Genomic DNA, 26,222 nt, shown 5'->3' with positions numbered 1-26,222 from the left:
TTTCTGCTTGTGATGAATAACACTACTATGAACATAGTGGAGCATGTGTCCTTGTGGTATGGTGGAGTATCTTTTGGGTCTGTACCCAGAAGCCATATAGCTGGGTCTTCAGGTAGAACTATTTCCAATTTTCAGAGAAACTGACAGATTGATTTCCAGAGTGATTGTATAAATTTGAAATCCCACCAGCAATAGAGAAATGTTCCCCTTTCTCCACATCCTTGCCAGCATCTGCTGTGGCTTGAGTTACTGATCTTAGCTATTCTTATTGATGTAAGGTGGAATCTCAGAATCATTTTTAATTTGCATTTCTCTGATGACTAAGGATGTTGAACATTAAGTGCTTCTCAGCCATTCAAGATTATTCTGTTGAGAATTCTGTTTAGCTCTGTACCCCATTTTTTATTGGGTTACTTGGTTTGTTAGAGTCTGACTTCTTGCATTCTTTATATAATGAAGAAAGTAAGAGAATTTATATGAATCTGAAACAAGGCCCGAGAATTATTGTTTGGTCCAGATCAATTCAAAAGACTCTAACCCTCATTTTTTTTTCAGAGACCTTCAATAGCTTTGTCTTAGTTACTTTCATTGGGACAAAATACCCTGCAAGAAGCGGCTTTGAGGAGGAATGGTTTATTTAGACTTAATGGATTACATTATGGTGGGTGAAGCATGACATCAGGAGTGACAGGCATCAGTGACATGACATGAGAATGCCACAGTCATGTTACATTCACAACTAGGAAGCAGAAAGAGAACAGGATGTTGAGTGGTGCTATAAAAGTTCAAGGCCCGCCCCCCAGGAATCCTTCCTCCAGGGAGTCTCCACCTCCTTACCTAAAAGTTCCATAATCTCCCTGCATGGCACCACCAGCTGGACATGAAGGGTTAAAACTCAGGAGTCTGTGGCGGAACATTTCACCTTCAGATCACCACAACCACAGACCTGTCAGCTACCACTTACCCTAGTGCTAGCCATGTAGTGAGTTGACATCCTGTCCCATCATGCAGAGGGTTTACATCCTGTCCCATCATGCTCTTCCCTCCACTTTCCCATTTTCAGTGGGTTATCAAAACCACTTTCATAGACTCTTCTCCAGATACAGACTCTGTACAGAAAGTGACACTATGCATATGGTTCCTCGGGACCACTGGGGAGACTTATCTCTAAGGAAATATGAACAACAACATGAACTAACTAGTACCCTCGGAGCTCCCAGGGTCTCAACCACCAACCAAGGACTGCACATAGAGGGGTCTGATTGTTCAAGCAGCATGTGTATGGTAGAGGATTGCAAAATCGATCATCAATAGGAGGAGAGGACCTTGGCCCTGTGAAGGTTCTATGCCCCAGTGTAGGGGAATGCCAGGGCCAGAAAGTGGGAGAGGGCGGGGTGGCAGGCATGGGGAGGGGGGAGGCAACAGGGGTTTGTTTTTGTTTGTTTTTTTGTTTTTTGGAGGGGAAACTGGGAAAGGAGAAATTCGCATGTAAATAAAGAAAATATCTAAAATAAAAAAAAAAAAAGAAAAGCAGGATGTGATAGAAGGTGAATGACACCCATTGAAGAAATCTATCAATCTTCAAGTATTCTCTAGAGTGAATGCTCTCAAAGCATTGCCTCAAGCCAGGTGAAGGGCTAAGCTTTATACAACTGCTTCAGTCAGACCCTAAGCCAGGAGGGCCAAGGCCCTGCAGGAACTTCTGCAGAGGGTGACAGACAAAATGCATTAGTAGCTATCCCTCCCAGCAAGCAGGAGCCAAGGATTTGATCTCTGAAAAGAGAGCTGGGGAAACTACCATAGTACTGACTACAGCCAAAAGAGGGTTTTTTCCTTCCTATCATCTCTACAGAGACTGCACAGTTCAAGGGCTTGGAGTGGGAAGAACAGCAAGGGTTTCAGGGTGGCCAAGTGAGATGGAAAATCTCCTAGCCTCAGTTTCCACAGAAAGCCATACCCTCTCTGCTTTCCTGAGAGCTGTGTTTTGTTCCAAACCCTCTGCCCATGTCTCAAGGGCTGTGCTGGAGTCTCACACACCCCTACACAGAGTGCCTAGCCCAGGAGCATCCAATGAGTACTGAACAACTAAATAAAATCATTGGGCAAGTCACCCATTATGGTCATTTACACGGTCAGCTTGACCTCTGAGGCCAGCTGTCAATACCAAGCAGAGGCAAAATCCTCAAGGAAAACCTAACTTGGTTAAGTAGGGAACCCTCTTGTGCTTGAACCATGACAAGTGGCTCAGCACAGTTCCAGTGAGCCAGCACCCAAGGGACCCACCCAAAGTTTGCTACATCTGACCTATCTAGAAACCAACTGGAGCTCTGCTTCTGTGGCAAGAGACAGGAAATTAAGAAGACACACAGGCTTTGTCGAGGCTGGCAGGGAGGGTCCTATTGAGTCCAGACCTCAGGTTTCTGTTCCTCCCTGCCCAAAGCCTCCCCTGTGAGTTAAGACTCACAGCAAATGCAAGAGGCAGATTATACACAGGGGCTGCGCTTCAAGGAAGCCAGGATCACATCTGTTTCACTTTCTCCCCTGGCCCACGATAAGGAAAGTCCTCTCAAGCCACTGGATCTTCCAGTGAGCAGCCAGGCCTGGCAAGGCAGAGTGGGCCGGGGGATAAGCTACCTGATGGGGTCCCTGTGGGTGAAGCAATATATGAATTATAACCTCGTGTTGTCACATCGAAAAGGAAGCTGGCCTCTTCGGGAGCCTTGCCAGGAGCTCCTGGCCATGCCCAGGCTGTTCGTGTCCCCATGTCTACCTGAGCATGTCTACCTCACTGTGCCTCCCCAAGACTGTGACTGAAAAGGATGGTGAGAGGGTGTGAGGGCTTGGAACTCTACATCACAAAGCTCAAACCAATGAACTGTGCACCAAAAAGACAGGAAGAGGGAAAGGAAGACTAGTATTTTAATTAGAAATTAAATGCAAATTGTTATAAAGAATAATCATCAGGTTATTTAAAAAGCAATTTACAGGTTGCTGTCAAAAGCTTCTAGCCCAAGGGACTTCATGCCCTACTAACAGGCTAGAAGAGGCCAGATAAAAAGAAATATTGATCTAGGAATGAACATGCCAGGCAGAGACCTGACCTAGAAGGCGTACACACACACACACACACACACACACACACACATACTAAATACCACACATACAACCACACACATACACACCTCATACATAAGCATACAGACACACATACACACAAAGATACATATCATACACATACAGATATACACACACATACAGACATACACACACACACACATGCACAAGGCTCAGAGCCCAGGAACACAAATCCACTGTGGCAAGACTGAGCATTACTGAAGGGCAAAGCTCTTGTTTCATGTTTCATGAGACGAGCAAACTCAGATAGGTTAGGATACGCATTTGGGAAAAGCAAAGACAGACCGACAGACACAAGGACAATTGGTTTTGTAGGTCAAAATCTTTACAAACCCTCACTTTGGAGCCCTGACTTGTTTACTTACTAATCATGTCATTTAGATGAGTTTCTTCAACCCCTCAAAAACCTCTGTCTGCATCTTCAGTGACCTTGACAGCAAACCTTCCTCCCTCATGGCTTTGGGGAGAAGGCAAGCAGAGGTCATCCTCACACACCCCTGCCTTGGTTCAGTGGCTCAGTCAGTTGCTCCAATTCCCTGCATAATGAAGCTCAGAGTTTAGCTATGTCCACCCTCCAGTGCTCCTCCTTCAATGTCACCAGGCAGTCGCACATTCCTAAACCACAAAGCACAAGGGACATACCCTGCCTGGAGGCCAGGACCTAGGGTTCTGGCCTCTGGCCTGCCACAAAGTCACATTGTGAAGACTTTAAATGTTACTTGGAGAAGAGAGATGGAGCTGAAAAGGACTGTTATACTTCCAGATGCAGCCAGGCCACTTAGAGATCCTCCAGGTAGAGAATAGCCTAGGATTGCATCTACTCTGCTGAGCGGTCCTGGTGAGTTTAAGGTGTGTCTGACTTTTACCAGAGCTTACATTTCACAGCTGAGAGTGAGGGTCAATCAGCACTCATTGATACATGGAAAATGTCCATCTTCTTCAAGTGTTCTAGGAAGCCAAGCCACCAAACCAAAGTTCACCTGGAGGCCTTTCCTCTCTGCTCCCGATCTTGGGCCTCTGTTCTTTGTTTTGGAAGCTATTGACCAGAATGACCACTCATATAAAGGGGCTATAGTAAAATATTATTAAAAATCCCAGTCCCGGGCTTCTTTCCTACCTTATATATTTATGTTCCTTTATAGTTTTATAATAACAATGGTTGGGCAGCTGCCTACCTTCCATGCTGTTAGAATCTGCTCTCCTATCGATAATCCCAAGATATTGCTTACTATTTACTTTGCTCCATCTGGGTTGCACTTGACTCCAATTAGGCAGTCCTCTGAGCCACGTTCTCCTGTCCCTTAGCCTGTGGCGGCTCTCCTTCTCCCTCCTACATGTTCTTCTTCTTCCATCCTCTTGCTTCTCTTGCCAAGCCCTCGAAACTTCAACCCCACCTATGTCTCTTCTGCCCAGATATTAGCTGTTGGCGTCTTTATTTACCAATCACAATTTACTGGGGGCAGGGTCACTCATTCTGTGCAAAGTGTAGACTCTCTCTCATCTATGGGGTACCAGTCTTGGGGCCCCCAAATTAGCATTAGAATATAAACAGCATTAGACCTACTCACTGCAAGAGGCCCCACGTGTAGAGATTCCCGTGGCTGAGGGGAACTGCCTTGGGCATTCTCATGAGTCAGGATTTCATAGAGGGAAGGGCATTTTCTGGATGGGTCTACAAAGAAAAAATGAGAATAAACTTCAGAGTAAAAGACTCAAAAAGGCCAAGATGAACAACATCCAGTTAAAGCCATCTTCACACCATCCCCACTGCATAGACACGTCCCCCAGAACTCCATCTAAAGTGAGATGAGGAACAATGGAGGGTGTCTCTGTTCATGGGGAATACATAAATTCAAATTTTTGCCACATGTGGCTCCTTTTTTGTTTTGTTTTGTTTTGTTTTGTTTTTCAATTCTTCTGTTGGGATGTCTAGGACCTGCTACACAGGATAGACTTCCCAAGTAGGTAAGGATAGAGTGAGGCCAAGTTCCCAAGTTCCACAGTCCACATCTTCCCTTGAGGTATCCAGGCCCTGATGCACACAGCATGGAAAGGATGAAGCAAAGTCCAGAATGGGCACATTCCAGTTTGGCAGTGAGTGGGGAAGGGGAAGAGTCTCTGAAGATTTCAGTGTTACAGCTTTTAGGTGTTCAAGCTCTTAAAAAACAGCTCTCTTAGGCGATTGTCATCAAAATAGCTTGTGCACATACACTTCATTGCGATGAATCAAGTGATATGTGTACATATATATTAGAACCCTGGAGGGGATGGGTTCTTCTTAGGGTAAAGTTTCATTGGCTGAGGTTTAAGGTTCTGAGGATACCTCATTTGCATGGAGAGGTGTTCCAGGAAGTTGAACCTGTAATTTCACCAAGGATTGTGTGACGTTCCTAAGAGTGGAGTCGAGTCGGGCTTCCCAAATCAGGCAGAGAAGAGGAAGCCCCATTAAGAAATGGGAGTCTGCCATTTTGCACGGAGCTATCCAGAGATGGTAGACTACAACCTTAGTAGTGAGATGCAACACCACAAGCTTCCCATGTATTTTGCAATTTCAATTTGATTGAACTGGGGAAATGATTGTACCTCTCCTCACCTTAGTTTCTTCATCTACGAAATGAGTCTTAGTGAAGAAGTATGTCAGGTTTGTGCCAGTTTTGAGGTCTTGAGGAATTTTCAGTGACCACTCATGTCTGCTCACGGCTTCATGGCTACCCTGATAGGGATACATAGGCACCGGTAGGTTCAGACAGCTGCCAACACCATAGTGTACCTTAGAAGGTAATACTCATACAACCATATTCTAAGAGATGGGTGATCAGCTTATGGATAATTCCTGACCAATATATAACTTCAAAAATTGTGTGCCTAAGAAAATTTTTAGTTGCTCTCTCTATTGCATTTTCTTAGAATGGGCCCTGTTTAAATTTTGAGTAAGTGTGCTTAGTGGCCTACCTACCTCCATTTTGTAATTTTTCTTTTAGGATACCCGAATAACATTCAATATAGAGAATTTTGCCCAATGGACACTTCTGGAGTTAGATTACACATAGGGCAAATGTAGATTTTCAATTTACACTCTGACATGAGTCACTGAGCACTCTGAGTCCAAGTTCATTTGCTTGTGACTTCAATAAATGGGACTGAACAGGGAGCTAGCCAGCTGTGACCTGATACCTTGGTGGCTTCTGACACAGGCTGATGAAACTGGAGTTTGCCTGGCAGTCCTTTATAGTCATATAAAAATTGAATTTGGTCTCCACCCAGCTTCCTTCCTGTTCAGAAACATACATAGAACATCAGGAGGAACACTGAACTCACTATCCACCTGTTTGGACAGTTTCATGGTACCTGAACCTAGAAGTTGCTGACAGAAAAGGGGAGAAGAGAAAAGGGCACCAAGGCAAGGGCCCAACTTCAAGAGGCCTGTTCTCCCTTGGGCTAAGTGACCCCTGGGAGCCAGAGCAAGAGGCTTTGGTGAGAGATTGTCACCCAGAGAGGATATGTTGTCCTGAAAAGATTGTTCGAGGTGGGACTTCAGAAATAGTGTCTTGAGAACAACCTACTGTGCCCTGATCCCTGACTCTCCTGACTAGGGTGATCTCTGTCTGTCTTTCTGTCTGTCTATCTGTCTGTCTGTTTCTCTCTCTCTCTCTCTCTCTCTCTCTCTCTCTCTCTCTCTCTCTCTCAGCTTCTCTGCCCCTTTGCCTCTGTATCTCTATCTCTCTCTGTCTCTCACTGTCTCTATCTCTCTCTGTCTCTCTTTCTCTCTCTCCCTTGCTCTCTCCCTATGTTCCTCTACCCATCTCCCTCCCTCTCCCTCACCTGCACTCTCTCTTTTCTAGAGGAGCATCTTCTTTGGCCCCTCCCCCTCACACCCACCAGGCCCGGGCTCTTCTGAATGCCTGTCTCACCTTGGCTGTAGCTCTTATATCATTATGCAGATTTCTATCTGTTTAGAATGAGGGTTCTCTGAAATTCATGGTCAGCTGAAGCTGATCATGAATCGAATTGGTATCTAAGTTTTCAGTACAGTTCATAGCTGCTTCATACTAAAAACTTAATGAAAAGCAAGACTTGGTGATGCACAGCCACAACCCAGTTCTTAGGTGGCTGTGGATGTCTGTCTAGCATAGCATGGCTCTAAGTCAAAACCAAAGTTTGATGAAAGAAAGGAAGGAAGGAAAAGAAGAAGGAAGGAAGGAAGAGTAAGTGAGTGAATAAATGATGAGTGATCTACCAAACCTGAAGAAGTAGAGATGACTCAGAAAAGTACTTAGCAGCTAGGCACCTGCTGAGGGCCAATTCTGCTGTTAGACTGAGAGTCCTGGGCCTCACAGAATAGGGGGGCAGGAAATGGCCTCTCTGAGAAGGCCCACCATCTCCCTTAAAAGCACTTGTTTAATCTCATGCACCCCTGGTTCTGTGTCTCTCCTCTGTCTCCTATGTATATGGCAGAACAGGAAAACAGAGCAAATGCTGCTATGGGCTTCCCCTGGCCACTGACGGCTATTGCTAGGTTTCAATTGGTAAAATATCAGATTCCCCTAGAAAAAAGGCAGGGAAGCCCACAGAGCCTGATTACTTAGGGAAAGCAGGAATGTTCCCTAAGGTGAGGACTGGACAGAGCCAGCCCAGCTAGCACAGCTGTGATCTCACATAAGCCAGGCAGAAGGGACAGGGATAGAACAGCTGCACAAGTGGACAAAAGGTGGAAGAAAATCCCCAGAGCAGCAGCCTGACAGAGAGGCTGACACACAACTGGAGGTGAAGCCCCCAGGATGGCGCCAGGGACATCTTTCCTGCACGATCTTGTCTTCTAGGTGTTAAGTCAGGTTTATGACAACACAATCTAGCATAGCTCCTAAATCCCCCTGAAGTCCCTCCATCACTCTAAGGCGCAGGAGCACAAGGGGCTTGTGCATTTCACTTTGTCAATAGACATTATTTTAAAAATGAACTTCCTGAGCTCAAACTTTCACTGCCATTATCTCTGAGACTTTGGGCAAATTCTTTAACTTTTCTGTCCCTTTAGCTCCCCATCTGAAACTGGGATAAGGCCAGTACTTCCCCAGCAGATTCCCTTGGGGTTAGATGAGGTAAGATATACAGAAGGCACAGAATAGTCTCTGGCCCTCGGTCAGTATGGTGTGTATCATACTCATTATTTATATGTTAATATAGGTCACAGGGGAAGGTCACATGGCATTCCATTAAGCAAAGGACAGAGGAGCACAAGTTATCCAGTTAGCAACCATCTAGTAGACAAAAGTAGGGAACACTTCCTTGTGTAAACCCAGTGGTAGCCAACATGCAGTAGAGGCAGGTACCTGTACAGGTGTGGCTGCATTCACACTGGGTATTGATATTGAAGTGGTGACAGTCACTTGCAAGTATTAGATAGCTTACCTGCCGAGCTCCAGTAAGTGAGAACTGACAAACCAACGTACCTGCGTTTGGGAAGCATATAAGACAGAGGTCTCACTCTCAGACCCTCCAGCTAGTCCCCTAGTATAACTGGGGGGTATAGCTCAACATCTCTGGACATCTGTTTCCTTATGTAAAATACCAGGGCTTTCAGACAGAAAGGACTCGGAGAAGGACGAGTCTCAGTTTAATGGCACATGTGGAACTTTGCTGAGTTACTTCCAGGGGTCTCAGAACATCCTAGCTCAGGAAAGCTTTGTAGCTCATCTACTGAGGTGAGGTAAGGATCAGAAGTCATTGGCCCAAGCTTCCAGGGTCTATCAGAATAAGTTAACGTCTCTTGGCCCTTAGAGCCTAGAAGATTCACTACAGCAAGTCTAAGTGAGCTTAAAGGAGGGAAAGAGGATTACTAAGTTATACAACTAAACAAATGAGGGAGGGAGTCTTTCCATGGCTCTCTGCCAGTGTGCTGGGCATTTGGCCGCTATGATTGACAGCCAGCAGAGTGGTATAGGGGTGGAGTTTTTTATGATGCTCAGCCTTGTCTGGGGGGGGGGGGTTGTGGGCAGGAGGAAGTTGCACTCTGATGGCTCTGTGTAATAATTCTCCAAGGCTAACAGGATGTTACTCTCTTCAAACAAAACTGATGTCCTTGTGCCCCATGGCCCTTGGAGCAGGTCAGTTACAAAGACAACTTTGCCAAGATGATCAGGCACATGCCTCCCCTTTGCAATCGACCTTTGGAAGCCTTTGATGTGCTGGCCACCATCCCCCTCCCTGGGGCACATTTTTTCTGGGCTCAGTTATCAAGTCCATTTTGAAGCAGTATCTTTTGAAAGAGGTTTCTTTGAAAAATAGTCATTTCAAAGAATACTTTCAGTCAACATTTCAACAAACAACTGTATGGACATTGAAGTATCTTCTCACTTCAGGCATCGGGCTGCCTGCCCCTGATAGCTAGAAGCAGTCCAGGATTCTCATGATCTCCAAAGGCCTGCCTAAGCACAGAGGGACAGTGCAGTAGGTCAATGTGTGAGAGCACAGCCATTTCTATTTGCCCATTCTCTTGTTTCCTTCATTACAGAAAGACACACTGAGCTCCATGCTGTACTCTATTCTAGAGAGGAATGAGATAATTACTGCCTTGGAGAGGCTTGCAAAATGCAGGCAAGAGCAACACAGTTAACACCCTTAAGACAAGCATCATCCAAAGAGGATGTTCGGAATATATGCGGAGGCTCTGAAGGAGCGATGGACCATCAGTGGAGCTGGGGAGAGATTCCAAGATGGAGACATGAAGGATCAATTAGTCTTTTCTATATCCTGTATCTCTAGAAGGTGGCAGCCCGAGGTGTGCCAAAAAGAAAACACTATCTTGAGGCCCTTCATGTTACATTCCCACTTACTACAGAAAGCTTCAGACTGCTGAGAAACACCCAAGTGACCTGGCTGAGGAGAGACAGGTGATAGCATGTCACCTACAAATTGGAGGGACACAGTACCTTAGGGACAACAGATAAAAGTAAAACAATAATTGGGAAGTGATGGATTTGATTACTGTGTCTGCTGGTTCTAGAATCCAAACTCTGGGCAAGTTTTCCAATTGTCTTTAAAACTATGGCAATGTTCACTAACCTGTTTCTCAGAGTTCTTAGAGGCCACTGTCCCCTCGTGGGCTGGCAGCAGCCAACTTCCTGGCTGTGATTCCATCACTTTTTTCCACTGTGCCAGTTCAAAATGCCACCCACCCCTTACTGAAATCATCCCCCATTCTTCGATCTAGGTTCCCTGCTATGAAAGTAAAGGCCTCTGCTTCCACTCTGCCCGCGTTGCAATCCCTTCTCTGGAGTATAGTAGTAGTTAGCCTGAGCATATCCTTCTATGATGCTTCCATTTTCAGGCCCTCTGGGCTATTGTGGACCCTCTGTCTCTTCAGCTAAGTCCTTGCCACCCATCTTCCCATACATACAACCTTCCTAGAATACCCTAGGGCTCCTCTGGCCCAGGTACCGCTTGTTCTTTGGGATTTACCAACTCTGCCCTCCTTCAAATGCTCTTAGACTTGGCTTCCTTAGGGAGACTTTCCCAGTCACCAAAAAAAGAGACTCCCTTTTTTGTGTCCCCCGTCAAGATCCTACACATGAAACTTTGAAGCTTCTACAATAGGATTATGGTTAACCTGGTCTGGCAGTTTCACACGGAGCATGAGGCATGATTCAGACTACATGAGGATGACCCTGGCTCTGTCACCTGCTAGCTGTGTGTCCTAGAACCAACTGTGCCTCTATTCTCTGTGAAGGATAGAGTGGTAGAATTAACCTGCATGTAGTTATGTGACCCTTGGACAACTTCACGCACAATGAGTACTTAGATAAATCCCAGGCTCAGAGCAACTGTAAATAACTGAGTCTATAGCAGTTCCAAACCTGTGCTTGCTCTTTTATGGGCAGGGCTGTCTGTTCTATGTCTGCTCGCTCCTGTCTACAAAAGTGTAGCAGGTGCCGGGCATGCTGTAGGGGCTCAGTATCCCTTCTGCAGTAAGATATCCAAAGGCTAAATAGATTTGAAAAGGCAAAGCTGCTAGGCCCTTACTGTGGATGGCATACTGAGGAGGCAACTGTTTAGAGAAGGCCTTGATTGGCAGGGCCCAGGACTTAAGGTGATGGGAGCAGGTGATCAGGAGCTAGCACAGCAGCAAGAAACCTCCCAGAGAGTCCATAGGCCGGCCCTAGCTTTCTGCAACACACATCTCCAGTCCATTACCCTGTATTGGTCAGTTCAGACTGCTGCAACAACAACAACAACAACAAAAAACTGCTACCTGATGAACAGCATACATCCTTAGGATTTCATTCTCGTGGCTCTAGAAGTAGAAAGCTCAGAATCTAGATTGAATGAAGTGAATTTCGAGTGATAGCACACCTACTGGCTTGTACAAGGTCACCTGCATCCTGGGTCCTCAGACAGCCTTGCCTTGGTAAGTGGGTAGAGGGAGAGAACCCTAACACCTTTTCTGAGGACACAAACCCTTTCGATTAAAACGCTACCCCAGGGCCTCATTTAACCATGACCGATTCTTTAGAGACTACACCTCCAATAGAGCCTGCAAGGGAGATTAGGGCTTTACCATAGCAACTCAGAGGGGGACACAGACATTCAGCCTGTGGCAGCCCCTGTCTTAGGTGCTCTGGCTCTTCCTACAGGAAGAGCAGTCCTGCCTTACCACACGGCTCCTTGGCACGGAACGCGGAACAGGGAAAGCAGTTTCCCAGCATGCCAGCTCAGCCTTCTGCTCCCAGCCTGGCTGCTAATGGCCACATTGGTGTGTCCACCACGTCAGTCCGCCACCTGAGAATTTGCTTCTAAACTGGGGACCTTATTAGCTGCTAACTGCTGAGCAGAGAAAGTGTGATGAGGCCTTTCAGGAGCTGGCCTTTCTGCTCAAGTCTCCTCTCTGGGGTTTGTTTGGGCCACTGCACACTCTGAATTTTCTATCCAGCTTCGTTTCTGTCAAGTAATTATTTACAAATTAGATTCCCAGGGAATACATGAGCTGAAGATGCAAGCATTATATATGTAAATAATGACAAATGGGTTTCCAGTGAACAGCAAACTATCCTCCAAATGCCCACTGACATTAGGGAACTCCAGGACCAACCACACCAACATCCCTCCATCTCAGGGCATGCACCTAGCTCCAGGTCACTCTGTCTCCAGGGCAGACTTAGAGGGTGTCGGGAAGGGAAGGTCGTGGAGGGGAGTCATGCTATAAAAATGGCTCTCAGATGCTCACTAAACCCAAAGGCTCATGAAGCAAAGCATTTTTCAAAGTGCTTCCTCAAATCAAAATCCTTGTATGCCCAATGAAAGTGGGGTTTGCCTGTGGTTTTATTTAAAGCTATATCAACTGTTTGATTAAGAACATCTACTCTTTTCTGTAGGAGTGGCTTCCTCTTTGGACATTGGCAGCAAGATGTCACCAAATGGCCACCTTCCTTTGAAGGACTTTGGTATCTGTGCCCAGCTGAAAGACTACACTTGCCAGCTTCTCTCCCAGGAGGACTGCCCCCACGGACCTGTAACCGCAGAGGTGCAAGATGGCTCATATGTAGCTAAGAGGAGGTACCAAAGGGGCTTCCAGAAGAGACATGTAATACAAGCACACGGGAGGAGAATTGAGCCCTTTCCCTCTTCCCCTTTCTTGCTCTCTGAAATTGGAGTGGTATCAGAGCACCCACACATAGTGTGACCAGGAGCTGACCTCATGATTTAGGCTGGGAGACTGGGGCTGCACCAGGAGGAGGGTGTGGTGCCTGTAGAGTGGCCCACCCAGACCACTATGAGCCACACCAGCAGCAAACATTCCTCATTTGCAATCTGCCAGTGCTTGCTCATAGTCTCTAAAGGCTGGCATGCACTTGGGGTCCAGACTTTATTTACAGGCAGCTCTTTGCTAGTCCCTTTCATCCGCTCGCTAATTATTTGTAACAAAAGCTTCCAAGAGGTAACTCTGTGGTGCACCATTCCCAATATAGTTTATATTGTATCAACAGCCTTGCTGTCATTAAATTCCAAGGGTTCACGTCCTGAGTGAGGCTCAGCCTGCTAGAATTTATGAGTGTCAAAGTCAGAAGTCTGGGTTTAGCCTTTCCTTTTTTTTTTTTTTTTTTTTTTTTTTTTTTGGAAGACTGGTATTCTAAAGAGATGTAACTGCAAATGTATACAAATATGTGTGCATTTGTATATGTGTGTGTGTGCACGTACATACAAGCATATGCACATATGCAAGTATGGATGCGTCTGTGTAGGTATATGCTATGTGGGTGTATGCATATGTTCACATGCGAGCACATGTACCTTGTATATACATGTTTTCATATATGCATGTGTATGCTTGTGTCCTTGAGCTTTTCGGGATCCCAGGGCGTTGAAAAAGAATAGACAGTTCAGAGGACAAGTGTAAAGCTCTGTAGACAAGTGCAACCAAATTAACATTTCCTATTCATAGCCCACGGTTCTTAACATTCACATCTCAGGCACTAACTTGAGGGCTGTTAAAAACTCTCACTACCAAATATATATATATGGAGGGAGAGAGTATAATGGCTCGAGTCCATATAATTTTATTATTTCCAATAAAAGCAAAACAAGTTTTAAGTATATAACTAAATGTGATTGGGTTTTTATGCTTATGTAAGACACAGCACATAATTAGACTCCTGATCCCTAAACTTAACTTTCTACCATTGCTCCAGTTTCAGCGTGAGATGGAAGACACAGTCATCATGGTATGACAAATCTATTCAGGACAAGAACATCCTCTCAGGGGAAGGAATGCCACTCTTTATGTTACTCTGACGTCTCTTATACACTCAACTCACACAGTCATAGATAATAGTCATACTATTTGGAATGAAATAAAAGCCAGTGTTCTGTGCCTAGAAAACCCACTGACATGTGTACACTGCACAAACCCAGCAGTCAGAGACCTCACATGCTTTTCACTTGAACTTCACTTTTTCAGGAGTGTGCTAGTGGCCTCTGCCTGAGAGTCTGGGACCTGGATTCTTTTGTCAAAAAAAAAAAATGACAATAATTAAACCAGGCAGCAGCTGCCCCTAGCAATATGACAACCTCCCTGCTCCCTGGAATTTGCTGGAATCACCCTGCCTGTACTCATCCTGTTCGAATTAGCTGCTCCCTCCCCGTGTCGCAGCGATCTGGGCGAGTTCCCATCTATTAGCTGAATTATTCAGATGTTTCCCCACAATGGCACAGCAGTCACATAACTGGCTTCTAAATCATCAGTGAATTACATTATTGACAATCTGAGCAGATTAATTAAGAAATCTGTCGCAGTGACACGATGAGAGCTGGCTTCTTTTCAAGGCAGTTCCACGCTGTCTTCAAGACAGGCACACCTGATGAGATTCCAGAAGAGAGAAGAGAAAGAGTGACCACAACACCGTGGCTGGGGACACTTCCTACTGGGTTTGGCTGGGAAGGCTGAGGCACAAAGTCCCCCACCCACACCCAGGCTGCTGCCTAGCTAGCTGGACTCAAGTTGAGAGTTGTGCATGGTATTCTTTGCACAGGGAAGTCCCTTTCAGCATGAGCCTTACATGGTGGACATATGGTAGTGACATCCCAAGACAGTCTTAACGCTGTTGTAAGAGGCCACTTGCCCTCTGGGCTTGAGAATATCTTTGTTTTGAGGGTCTCCCAGAGAGCAAAGCTAGCCCACAACAAACCTTCCTGGTACCCAGCAAAGAGAAGGCAATTTCTATATTCATCTATTTTTTTCTTCCACATAATGAAAGCTTTATTGGTTTTTCCAGAGTCTTGCAACCAAACCCAACATAAACACTAATGAGTAAGTAAATAAACGTTAAAATCAGAATAGCATTCTGTTCAGGCTGATTGAACTAACTTAATTTGAGAAATGGCTTGATAGTCTGCTAGACTGGTCAGCAATAATTTTGCAGACTGGCAGGGGATCCTGAATATATTCTAAGATCTAAAAATCTTAAAAAGAAGTTGTACTCAATCCTTCTGTGACCTGGTGGTCTTGGGCCTGTCACCAACAACATAAACACCAACAAAGAGTAAAGACAGGAAGGGTTAGAGAGGTCAGGTACATTTTGAGAAATTGCACAGTTCCCAGTGACACTGGCAGCTGGCTCACATGCCAAGCATGGGCTTTAGGCTCAGGCTAAGGCACCCCTGAGAACATAGTGATACAGAGCTCCCAAGTAGGGTATTCAGGGAGGCAGAGCAGGTTGGTCAAAGCAAGGGCAGCAGGAAAGAGATGCTCTGGAAGCATCCTTTGGGATGGGGAAGAACCATAGAAAAGGAGGCAGCACAGAGATGCCTGTGTGCCCAGAAGCAACAAGTGTATAGACTAGGCCATGTCAGGAGAACCAGAAGTGTGTGTGTGTGTGTGGGGGCAGGTTGCAGTGGTAGCTCTAGCAATGTAACAGGGCTATGAGTGACACTAACTGAACCTATCTGTGGATCTGGCATTGCTCTAGATACTCAGCATGTGTTCATCCACTCAAGGTGCCCATTATTACATGAAGTTGATGGAAGTGAGGCACACAGGGCTTGGGCTCTCTGATTGGATTTCCAGAGCCTCCAGGGACATGTGTCATCCCTGCACAGCCTGAGATGACCATTACACAGATCTACCACCTAGTGAGTGCTGTGCTTCTGATCATCTGAAGATGACAGATAGAAGTTCCACACAGCAGTAGTCACAAGCAAAGCCACTTTAACTCCCTCACTTGGCATCTTGCTTAGAGCTCAGATGTATCTCAGGACTGCCAGCCATCACCATTCCGTCTCTTGCATGTGGATCTAGCAGATCCGAGCATCAAATTTTGTACCAAACAACACTATAAACAGTGATAAACTTTAGAGGCCTATCTCCTTAGGTCAGAGACGGGCCTAACTAATCCACATGATAAGAGTGAGAGCAGATTCAAAGAATGACGACAAGGGACAAAAATCACATGTCACAGGAGACTTTCCTGGAAGGATGAAGCAGAGGAGAGATTGCCTTGCTGGACAGACTCAGACTAGATCAGTGAGACATGACTGGGAATGGAAAGGGAACCAAGCCCAGGAGCACGCTTACTCTGTAGATGCCTCATGCACCACCACTACTTTCTGGGCATTCTGAAGACCCTGGTCATTCCAGTGACACAGATAGCATTTGGTGGACACACCCAGGGCTCTGGAACTCATCTCAGGTATAGACCTGGGCTTCAGGCAATGTTCCTCACTGCTCTGACTACAGCATCTCAGGCTAATTTGCCATGTTGCAATTGCCCTTGTGTTGGTGTTGAATGAAATGGCTCTGAAATGTCTTTGCAGGATTAATATCTGATAATTAACACCCCCCCCCCATACACACATGCATGCTCGAGCACACACCTAATTCCCTGTACTCTGCTCAAAACATTCCAGGCAAGAAGGAGTTTGATTTCTCCTGGATGCTTAGATTCTATACTGCTGCCCCTTCTAATGCTCAGATCCCCAAGTTCTGATCAGATTGTGTGACAGGGCCCACCCACCCTTTCACCCAGATTTTATTACTAAAATGTTTCCTCTCTAACAACTGGAAGAATTTTTGAAAATGAGAAAAGAGATGGTACTAAAATCTCACAGCTTATATGCAGAAAAAAAAAATCAAGACCAGGGAACAGAATGGAGATACTCTTGGATAGTGAGATGTTCTGAGTAAGGTAGCCAGACAGAGGACTCCTAAGGCCTCCCAGGAGTAGGGAAGAGAGCTGAGCTCAGCTCACAGGAAGCTTGACTTCCATAAGCCCTCCCAAGTATTCACACAGCCTTAAGGCTTTCTGTGGAGGGGGTTGGGTCATTTTTTAAGGTACTGGGTTACCATTAGCTATCCTTGAAGATTATCTCAACTAACATGGGTAATGGTTCCATGTCATTCAAAATGTGCTCATCACTTGATGCACAAATTGGGTACTAATATGATTTTTGCACACTTTAGAGGAAAGAGTAAATCCTTAGGAATTCATCCACAATTAGAAGGAAATATTTCCTCCTCCCTAGAGATTTCTCTCTGCTGTCTCATTTAACCCATTTACAACTCAGAGACACGCTTTGGTCATCCAAATCTATAAAGGTGAGAACTAGGGTTCTGCAAGCTTACATGTGGTGTTTGTCTGAAGAACCTGCATTTTTTTCTCCATCTCACAGAGCAAACTCAGCAGTAGCCCTAGATGACTACCCCTCACCCAGGACACCTTTAACAAAGGAATCTTAGATGCCCCCACCTCAAAACTACTAACTTAGAATCTCCAAGAGAGTCATGGGATAAACATTTATAAAATGTGGCTTTAAAAGAGCTCCAGCACACAAGTTAGCTGGGAGGAGTAAGCCAAGGCTCCAGGCATCCCCCACTGAGTTCTCACACTGACTTCAAAACGTGATGGCTTCACAGGCCTCATATTTTCATTGCTTTGTCCTTATTAACATTGGGTAGTTAGCTTCCCAAAGATATTTCTTGGTATAACATAGCCACCACCACCCCTGTCTGTGGTAGGATGGAGGCAATTACAGTGCTACTGTCTAGAAATATATGACTTTATTTTCATACTCAAGTCAAGACATGAAGGTATCTTTGCATATCTAACTTGTCAAAGACCAGATTGTTTTTCTGCAATGAACCCCAGAGGGGAATTTCATCCTAATGAATGTTTATATAGACAATCTCCATTGCGGTATGTGGACGTTTGGATTTAGAGTCCACAGAGAGTGCTTACTTACAAGTCATATAACCTTGGTACACCATACATACTTTATGAGTTGTATCTATATAACTGTGCTAACATACTCCGTAAACTATGCTGCCTGATGACACTGTAATCATGTTGGTTGTGTGGGTATGTTCTATGCTATTCACACAATGATAGAACTGCCTAGTAATGCATTTCTCAGAGTTTCTACCCATCACTAGGAGACACATAACCATCTGTGGGGCACACAGACAAATACAGAGGAAAGACAAGGTGATGCTAAAAGTTGATTGTCAACTTGATTGAATGCAGAAACTCTTGAATTCATAGAGTACAGTTTGGACATGTCTGTGAGGTCATTTACAAGGTTACTGATAAGGATGTCAGCAACCAAAAAGGCCTCCCTCCCTCCTGCCCCACCTCTTGATGTGAACAACACCACTCAATAAGTCGGGGACCCAGGGAAATCAAAAGTAAAGGGAGGAAGAAGGAAGTGAACACAGGGAAACCCAACGCTCCCCAGACGATTGTGTCTGACTGATTCCATCTCCCCCAGACCTCAGGCATCAACTTCTATAGACTCTCCATGAAGACTCCGCCCAGCAGCTCTCTGGGAATATACCACCTAGGCTTCCAGCCCCACACAGGGCTGCATCATTCGTTGGTCTGGTTATGTGACTTAAAGTGTCTTGGCCTGAGCAATTTCTAGGTTCTTTAGTTCTGCAGTGTGTCAGAGCCACTGTGGGACTACTGTGCTCATCATGTAAGTCAAGCAGATAATAATCTGTGTGCAGGCCTGTGTGTGTGCACATATGTGCTTCTTTTCTTCTAGTCAGCCTTGACTAACACGATTGGTATATAACTTATAATGACTGAATTCCAAAAAATAGGGGAGTCATTACTTTCTTGTTGTCTTCTTTTATCTTCAGATTTTCTGTAACCACCATTTGCTAATTTGATAAACACAAATATAGTCATTTGAATAAAGTGATCATCAATACAAATGGCTAACAGGAAGCCATAGCTTTTAGAAGCCTGATGGTGGAAAAGCCATGGTACATGGAAAGTATGGCTCACCTCCACTTCCCCAGTGCTGGGATTATATGATGCTATCCCACCTGGCTTTTTATATAGGTTCTAGGGATTTAGGAATCAAACTTAGATATTCATGATTGTAAGGCGGTTTGAGTGAGAATGGCCCCTATGGACATATATATTTGAATATTTGGTCCCAGTTGCTAGAACTCTTTGGGAAAGATTAGGAAGTATGCATTTGTTGGAGAAGGGGTATCACTGGGGTAGGCTTTAAGGTTTCAAAGCCCAGGCCATTCCCAGTTCTCTCTCTCTCTCTCTCTCTCTCTCTCTCTCTCTCTCTCTCTCTCTCTCTCTGTCTCTCTCTCTCTCTTTCTCTCTTTCTCTTTCCTTCTCTCTCTCTCCTTCTCTCTGCCTCTCCCTGCCTTGTGCGTGTAGACTAGATATAACTGCTCATCTACTTCTTTGTTTTAGAACATTTTTATTCTTATTTTTGATATTATAATTACAGCATTTTTCACTTTCCTTCCCTCCCTCTGAATCCTCCGATATATGTCTCCTTGATCATTTTAAATTCATGGCCTCTTTTTTTTTATTAACTATTATTACATGCATATATGTATATGTATTCCTAAATATAACTTGATCAATGTGTAGAGTTTCTCCAGTGCCATGCCTACCTGCCTGCTTCCATGCTTCCCACCACGATAGTCAAAGGCTCACCCTCTGGAACTGTAAACCAGCCCCCAGTTAAATGTTTTCCTTTACAAGTTGCCTTGGTCATAATGTCCCTTCACAGCAGAAGAAAAGTACCTTAAGACATGTGGCAGTGGGTGGTGGTGGCACACGCCTTTAATCCCAGCACTTGGGAGGCAGAGACAGGCAGATTTCTGAGTTCGAGGCCAGCCTGGTCTACAGAGTGAGTTCCAGGACAGCCAGGGCTATATGGAGAAACCCTGTCTCAACAACAACAACAACAAAAAATCAAAAAACAAAAACAAAAACAACAACAACAAAAAAGACATGTGGCAAACCATCTGAGCTATCTTCTCAGCCCCCTCTGTTCCTACTTAATGTAAAGTGATATACTCTTTACTCAGATCGGGAGATCCTTCAACAGGAATGTTGAATGTTAAAAAGCATATAGTCCATGAGAACTTGTCTTTATCATCTCCGTCTATCTGATTGAAACACATTTTCCCTCCTCAAGCTTAATCTCTTCAGAAAAGCTAAAACATAACCATGTCAAATTATAACAAGTCTTTATATTAATTATTATTACTACATAAAGCTGCTGTGTAAAATGCTTTCTAACCCCATACTACAAATTATAGCAAAACATTGTGCAGAGCCTCTTAATTTACAATAAAAAAAAAAATGCAGTTCCAGACATGAAGTCTTCCCACTGCTGTTGATTCTATAACTGAAAAACAAGAGCTTCATTATTAAGTGGTATTGATGAGCCCCAGAGTGGTCATGTTTGTCAATTTCATTAACCTTTCAAATTAGGTATTCAGAATGTGATAATGACAGTATAACAGTCCATTACATTATTCAATGTAATTTCATGGATATTATGTATAGCTGGTAACATTAGATCTCTTGCCTTTACAGCTGTTAGAAAATATTATATTTTCCAAGACCATCAGGGATGTGTGAATACCAAACAGCTAAATTCACAACTCAAATAATGTCCCCTGCCCAGCTCTCAATCCAGATCAGGGAGTGACTACACCCCTGACAACAGGGTTTAGTTCCCTTTGGTGTGCTAGAAAGCAGTAGAGAATCAAGAAAGAGCTTGAGAATTCATTTCATTAAATCCCCTTCAGACTAGCACTGAAATTCAATTACTGCTTAGCAAATATCCATAACCCATCCCCTTGGAACAGAGCACATTTGCTTTCAGTGACCGTGGGATTGGACACTCACTCATCCTAGCCAATGAGATGCAAGGAGACAATGGGGGTGAGTATTGTAATTGTGCTCTTGTAGTTGCTTTGTCCTTCTGTGCTCCTATGACTCCTCATTATAAGAGTGAGCCACCTCCTCTTTAGTGTAGACTCTAGCACAGACCTCTGAAGTAAGTTCAAATCCCACCCAGGCCTGGATTCAAGCCCATTCACACCTACTAGAAACAGCATAACTTCAGTTCCAGACCCATCACTGAGAAGCATAAATATTTACCATAAGCACTGAGAAATCCAAATTGTTTGTTACGCAGCATTATCAGGGCAATACAGACTATTACAATGGCAGAATTAACTAACTATTCTAGCTGATCACTGCTTCCCTATAGAATAACCAAACCTTCTGTACTGTCTGGTTTTGTGTGTCAACTTGACACAGGCTGGAGTTATCACAGAGAAGGGAGTTTCAGTTGGGGAAGTGCCTCCATGAGATCCATCTGTGAGGCATTTTCTCAATTTGTGATCAAGGTGGGAAGACTCATTGTGGGTGGTGCCATCCCTGGGCTGGAAGTCTTGGCTTCTATAAGAGAGCAAGCTGAGCAAGCCAGGGGAAGCAAGCCAGTAAAGAACATCCCTCCATGGCCTCTGCATCTGCTCCTGCTTCCTGACCTGCTTGAGTTCCAGTCCTGGCTTCCTCTGGTGATCAACAGCAATGTGGAAATAAGCTGAATAAACCCTTTCCTCCCCAACTTGCTTCTTAGTCATGATGTTTGTGCAGGAATAGAAACCCTGACTAAGACACCTTCCGAGGTTTGATTCTCGGATACTAAAACTTTGCCCTTTTCACTAAAATCATGGTATTGACACCAAATGGCCATGTGTATGTATATCTCTTAATGTTTTGTGTGCACTACAACTTTTTCATAGTTTATTTGGCAAGTCAATTTAGTCATCACATAATACACTGCAGTTCTTTCCAGGTTCTAGACATTATACTGATCAAGGAAGAAAAAAATGGTCCATACACTAGACAAAGGGTACTTAATACCAAGGATTTACAGTCTATAAAATAACTGTATCACCTGTTGTATTTGCATCTTTAAGGTAGAAAACTAAGCTCAGACTATGCTTGCCAAAGTGCTAGAGTCATTTCACAACATTGAGAAATTTGATTTTCAGCTCAGAATCTTTATTAGTTAACATGTAGCCAACTATTCAAAGATCCCTAAGTCAAAGCACACAGCTTCACTTCTACTTAAAGAAAAATGGAGACTTGTTTATGTCAGGATTTGGAATTACATCTTCTGACCTTAGCAAAAATACAAAATCCCTTGTCTCATCTTTTGCCAAAGGGAAAGTATGAGCTTTTCTGTTTTTTTCTTGTTTGTTTATAATCTTCAAACTTATGTATGAATTGATGCTAACTCCCCCACTTTGGCAATTTTGGAATAACAGATTTAATATGAAGGCATTTCTGCGCTGGTGAGATGACTTAGTCAGTTAAAGCAAAAGTTAAGGACTTGGAGGGTGGCAAGAAGTCCACTCTTGCTCCCTGATAGTTACAGCCATATCCAGAGGCCAGGCCAAGCAGCAGGGTCACCACCAGTCTGGGAGTCTGGGTGGAGCAACCTATCCAAGAGAACCGAAGTTTCTAAGGCACCTCAAGTTTCAGATTCCAGAGTAGTTAGTATGACCAAGCTGTCCACACTCTTGACCTTATAAGGACCGAGTCAGTTAACATCCTACAGCTGTTAGGCCATGGGGGTGACCGCTCCCTGATCTTCTGCAGGAACCATTGGACTCCTCCAACAACCCCTTCCATCCTCAAGACAGGCTAACATATAGGGCTGTATGAGCTAGGTCTTTCCACCCCACTATGTGACATAGGTCACTCCTAGGAAAGAGAGCTGTGCATTGCAGATGGACAGGTGCTGGTGCACAGCCTGCTGTGGCCCCTGTTGTACATTTGGCTAAGGATGGTACCTTGAATATTGCAAGAACAGTTCCAGCCCAGCACCCCCCCACCTCAGTCTACTCACCTATGAAATGGGTAAGTTCAGCCCTATACTAATCTGTCTTGAGGACTGAGGGAGGCTAGGGTTAATGGAGGAGCCCAACAGCCCTGTAGCAGATCAGTAAGAGCATATCCATGGTCTCAAAGTTCATCCCCAGCTTCACACTCGAGGGAAACAGGCCAGGCCTTAGAATAGAGCTCTTCTTGCTCTATTTTAAAGGGACACTCCTTAACACCATTCAATAATAGCAGCAAAGAAAGAAAGGGAGAAAGAAGAAGAGAAAGAAAGAGAGAAAGAGAGAGGGGGGGAGGGTTGAAGGGAGGGAAGGAGGAAGGAGGGAAGGAGTGAAGGATGGAAGAAGGAAAAGAAAAGAACAGAAAGGAAAGGGAAGGAAAAGGAAGGGAAGGGAAGGGAAGGGAAGGGAAGGGAAGGGAAGGGAAGGGAAGGAAGTTCTCTGAACAGCACATCCCCTTATAGGTTAAGGCATGTCTGCCCCTAGCCCCGTACACCAGCCCTGTGAAGCACGTAAAACACAGTTAATAGGGCAGGACGCACACCTTCCCAAGAACTCTAACTCCATTTAGACCAGATCTCCAGAATTCCTGGCCCAGATGTCACCAAACCATGGCATGAGCCTGCTTCTTGAGATGCCCCAACTTCAAGAAGGAGCCGCAATGGCATCTAGGTACAAAAGCTAGGGTATCCACACTAAGGCCCAAGCCGTGGAAGTAAGATCCAGGGAAGGATGAGAAGTAGTTGAACACTGGATACCTTGCTCCCCTACCTCATATCCTCAATGTCACGTGCTGGCAGGATTCCGCAAGGAGTCTAAACCACTGACCATCAAGGCCAACAGAAGACAAAAGCAGACCACTTCAAACAAGGTTTTGTAAGCACGGTATTTCATTTTTAATTATTAAGGGAAAGTAATTACTACAAGGGCCCCCTATGAACTCTTTCCCTGGGGACCTGCAGTGTGTAGGGACATGTGTCCTCTCTGCTCAACCTCTTCCCATGACTTTCTACCCTCAGAGGCTGTAGACCCTAGGAGACTCTCATGCCAGTGTGAAGGAGGAAGTCAGCACAGGTGCCAACTCTCCCAGGCTCTGAACATTTCCTTTCTCCTGTTGTGTATTTATATAGCACATTCACCTCATCCTGATAATGAAGAATTGACTTCCAGAAGGCTGGTTTCACAGCAGATCCTACCAGTCATTTTCTCACTCATTATGCACAAAGACTTGGTGAGTATCTGCCCTATGCCCCCTGGGCTCTGGAAGGCCAGCAATGAACCAATAGACCCTGAGCTTCTGACTTGTGGAGGATGTCACAGGGCAGGCCAATGAATCCAGAACTCCAGAACCAAGTACCCAGAATATGCACACACAGGCTATATGGCCTGCACACTTGCCATGACAGGATAATGATGCCCCAAGAATGCTGGGAAGATTAAGATGCCTAAATGACAAGCCAGGATTTCTACACAGACCAAAGCCCACCACTGGGTCTGGGATGGTTAGTCACCATGGAGACAAGCCTCTTGGCATGACTATACAGGAGTTTCTAAGTGGGTTAATTAAGATGGGGAGACCAACCCTAAAAATGGGCAACACCTGAAATCCAGGAATGACTAGGAGAAACAAGCCAAGCACTAACATTCACCTCTTTATGCTTCCTGATTGCCAGTACGATATGACTTAGCTGCCTCCTCTTTCTGCTTTCTCTGACTTCCTTGCTGTCATGGACTATACCCTCAAACTGAGCCAAAATAGATCTTTGAGTTGGGATAAATGGTTCCTGTGTTTTGGTTTTGGTTTGTTTTTTGGTTTGTTTGCTTTGCTTTTTCCTTGTCAAGTATGTTGTCACAGCAAAGAGAAAAATAGCACGAAGCCCCTCCCGAGTCACAGACCAGTATTGATTCTAGTAGAACAGCATTCGAGAGCTATTCTTGCCTCCAAGACATAACAGCCTCTTACTCTGGCATAGTTTTAGGAACACACACTAGATGAAAAAGAAAATAGATAGCCCTATGTGCTATCTCAGGCTTGGAATCACAGCTGCTCTGAAAAAGGTTCAAGGTTTGCTTAGGTCACAGAGTGAGTTCAGAACCTGCCAAGGCAACTTAGAAAGGTCCTGTCTGAAAATTCATGACTGATTCTAAGGATCTATAAAAAAAAAAGGCATATGAAGCCTAATGTTTCATATATATTATATATATAATATTATATATATTATATGTATACATATATATATAGAGAGAGAGACAGATGGGGGTTAGATTGCTAGATATAAAAGGCCAGTACCAGGTGTGGGATTCCTGCCCCCCAGTTGCTGATCAAGATACCTCAAAGGCCCCTAAAAACAAATAGGCTATTGACACTGCTCTTAGCTACCCACTAAAACTTAACGGTAAAATTTTATTGCTGAAGATACCACACCATAGGTGATAAGACATATAGAAACCAAGTTGAAACCAAGTTGCTACTGAACAGGAAGCTTTCCTGATAGCTAGCTCTCTTAGTACGAGAAGGAACTGGAGTGAGAGGAAGGTAATCAATGGACTTATCCAGCTATGAGGCCTGTGAACTGCAATAATGACCAGTATGGGTCATGCATGCAATAGTGGCATGAATATTATGAGGGGGGGTGACCAGCCACTTTCTAATTGGATTTGAGGTCCACAAAGAAGGAAATACATGCCTGGTATTGAAGACCTTACCAAGAACCCATGGATGAACATACTACTGCTATTCTGTTAAATGGATATTGCATCAGACTGTTCTCTAAATGTATATCTCTCAGCCTGTAACAACACAGCACTCTCAGATCTCAGCAGAGGAATTTCTTGTGCAGTAGATAGTGGTTAACACAGAACCTCACAACTAGTCAAAGAATAAGTTACTTTGAAGCACTCAGCCACAAAGGGGACATCTAAATCACATCCCTCCCTGAGGCTCAGGATGTGAGAAGAGATACAGAAGAGAGGGTACAAAGATGGTAACAGCCAGAGATGGGGGAAGGTGGGTAATGGGGCAAAGCCATGCCTTCTGGACACAGCAGGACCACTGCTCTCATGTAGTCACAACAACTGTGTTTATCTGCGCAAGATCAGTCCAGTCAACATTCTAGCATGGAGTCTAAAGGTGTTCATAACCCCTCACCTCACCTGAGGAACTATAGATGGCTTCTGAGATAGGAAGAATCAATTTTCTTTAAGGGTGTGGCTCCTAGTAAATCAACCACACATCAGTGGATGGCTCACGCCCAGAACTATATGGCTAGCATGATCAGTGTCAAGATGGTTCAGTGGAAGAATGCTTGCTTTGTGAGTACAGCATCCCATTAATCCCCAGTACCATAAAACAGGAGAGGGAGAGAGGGAGGGAGGGGGGAGGGAAGGAGGGAGAGAGAGAGAGAGAGAGAGAGAGAGAGAGATGACC

General features: G+C 44.7%; 1 long non-coding RNA gene across 2 annotated transcripts in view; it reads right to left on the bottom strand.

The window, feature by feature from the left end:
• Nucleotides 1-617: 617 nt before the first annotated feature.
• LOC116079587 overlaps nucleotides 618-26,222 on the bottom strand; it is an 85,773-nt gene continuing 60,168 nt past the window's right edge. Inside the window, exons 2-4 of one of the 2 annotated variants that reach the window (XR_004114051.1) lie at nucleotides 5,729-5,848; nucleotides 4,704-4,807; nucleotides 618-903 (exon numbers count right to left, since the gene is read on the bottom strand). This is a non-coding gene — a long non-coding RNA (uncharacterized LOC116079587). Of the gene's footprint in view, nucleotides 904-4,703; nucleotides 4,808-5,728; nucleotides 5,944-26,222 lie in introns of those variants that run through there. The other variant, XR_004114050.1, reaches the window with a different exon arrangement.

This window comes from Mastomys coucha, unplaced genomic scaffold (genome assembly GCF_008632895.1).
Source record: "Mastomys coucha isolate ucsf_1 unplaced genomic scaffold, UCSF_Mcou_1 pScaffold6, whole genome shotgun sequence".
NCBI classification, from domain to species: domain Eukaryota; kingdom Metazoa; phylum Chordata; class Mammalia; order Rodentia; family Muridae; genus Mastomys; species Mastomys coucha.
Note: the sequence above shows the minus strand (reverse complement) of the source record. Positions and strands in the feature narration are given on the sequence as shown.